This window comes from Otolemur garnettii, unplaced genomic scaffold, assembly GCF_000181295.1.
Source record: "Otolemur garnettii isolate 467f Iridium unplaced genomic scaffold, OtoGar3 scaffold00144, whole genome shotgun sequence".
Taxonomy (NCBI): Eukaryota; Metazoa; Chordata; class Mammalia; order Primates; family Galagidae; genus Otolemur; species Otolemur garnettii.
Window position 1 is genome coordinate 3,159,740 of NW_003852539.1, and position 2,536 is coordinate 3,162,275.

Sequence of the window (2,536 nt, forward strand, 5' to 3'; positions counted from 1 at the left end):
GTGGCTGGCGCCTTAGCCGGTTGAGCTATAGGCGCCGAGCCCAACAAGGGACTCATGCAAGAAATCTCTGACCTGGGCTTCCTCCCCCCTTTCGGAGGCTATCTACCCAGGAGATCTGTTGCTGATACGGATACAGCACTGTTCCTCATGAGATTTACACTTTCTTCTCTAGATTTTCAAGGGCTATCCAGAGCTCACCAGACCGCCTCGACCACTTTTAAGGCACAGCTCTTCTGCCTATAGTTCTGGCACTCTCCGCTCTATTTGCATGTCCCTTAGTTTAACAAAATGCTATTTTATTATTTATCTGTGGCCTGCAGTCTCAATTCTTAAATTTCTGAGACTAAAAACTTTCATTTTCCCCCAAGATGACATGGCCACAAGGCTACCCAAAGAGGAAAACCTGGAATTTCCAGTTTCCCTCAGGATAGCCAAGGGGCAAAGTTGGAACAGGGAAGAAGGGCTCATTTACACTTTTTTTTTACTCCCACTTATTGTTACCCATTTTAGTCATTCTCCAAGCACTCACACACACACACAATTTTAATACATTTCTTAATCTGGGCAGCCTCAAATTCCCACTTAAGCTGCTACTTAGCTATAAGAGGTAAACCAACACTTTCTTAGGCCCTATGAGGGGAGATCCAACTCCACCCTCGGAGTTCTCTCAATCACACCACACCCACACACTCTCACACAATTTTTTACAGATTGGCTGGCGATCTAGCAGATCTGGTCTTTTCATACCTGTCAACAGATCTGCTGGCGATCTAACGCCCAGGAGGTGATCAAATTCCTCTTTCACTAAAATTGTGGTGGGCTTCATAGAGATCTTGCTTTACTTTGGATGTCTTAGTGCCACCCATTACCAGTTCCTCTCTGGTGCTTAGCCTCTGCAATGACCCGCCCCAGGGAGCTCACTAGCTAAGTCTCAACCAAACGTTCCTCTGGGAGAATTTGTCCCAGGAGCGTTCTGAGGACCGTATGGCCAGACTAGCAGGAGTTCCCCGCAGGGGGTGATCTGCAGTGCAGATAGAACCTGACCCAAGGAATCTGGCTGCACGGTTTTCTTAGCAGGAAACTGACACAGACAGAAGACTCCAGGCACCAATACTGAGGGCAAGCCCAGTCATTTAGCAGGACCTTGAAAAAGGCCCTAAATTTACACTTCACACAACATTGAAAACTTAAATCCAAAGATGTTACCCAATCCAGACAACCAAAACACAATGCACAGTAAACACAAGACATCCAAACAAAAAGACTCTTTAAAAAGTCTTCAAAAAGACTCTTCTCTATTAAAAGAAGTATAGGAGCAATTCCAAACCGACACCGACCGGAATTACACACTCCACCGACGGGAATTACACGCTTCACCGACAGGCACTCTTTCCGACCTCCTGACCAGCAGGCTATCGAATCATCCGGACCGGAATTACCCAGACCGGGGTGAACGTCTTCAGGCCCCAGTTAGGGGAAAAGCATCACTGACCACGTCTGATCTAGCCTCTATCCCCTCAACCACAAGGAAAAGCTCCAAGAAAAAACTTTAACAACCTTAAGCTAGTTTGACTCTCACAAGGAAACACAAGAGACCGAAACAGAAAATGTAGGAAGGAATGTCTCACTCACGGCCGGCCGACATGCATACTAAACACAAGCCCATTCTCACGTATCTCACCTCCGGAGCAGTGTCGAAGTAAGTCCCAGATGGGGAATGGGAGTCTTCCCGGTCAGGGAACCAAAATGTTGGGTCCGAAAAAGCCTCCCGAAGTAGCCCCAATTGACAAACTCGAGACACGCTCCGATGTAAGAGGCATAAGGTGAGATTTATTACAGACCCGGGCCTCCCTTATGCCTCTTACATTGGAGCGTGTCTCAAGTTTGTCGATTGGGGCTACTTTGGGAGGCTTTTTCGGACCCAACAGTATGGTGTCACTAAGGTTTAGGACTTGTACCTTCTGGAGCAGCAGGTTGAACAGCGGGTTGCTAGGCCATAGGTGGGGTGTCTCGGGTGCACTGTGCTAGAATGTGGGGAGGATAGTTCCAGGGTGCTCTGAATCATGAGCTCATGGAGAGCGCTCTGGCCCTGACCCTCAAAACCATTCTGCCCTTCAAGAGTTCTGGGCCTGTGTTGGCCCAGCTCTCTGAAATGCCTTTGGGGTCTTTCGCCCATTGTCTTGATTAATAGCACCTGACTCCCTTTTATCCAGGGTAATCTTTTTATCAACGAGTGGCATGGTGCACACTTGCATGCTTTTTAGATCTTTACATGATCAGGATGTGAATTTTCCAAATTTTTCCATTTTACTACTCTTTTAATTATAAATTCTGGGCTCGGCACCTGTGGCTCAAGTGGCTAAGGCGCCAGCCACATACACCCAAGGTGGCAGGTTCGAATCCCCAGCCCGGCCCACCAAACAACAATGATGGCTGCAACCAAAAAATGGCCGGGTGTTGTGGCGGGTGCCTGTGGTCCCAGCTACTTGGGAGGCTGAGGCAGGAGACTCGCTTGAGCCCAGGAGTTGGAGGTTGC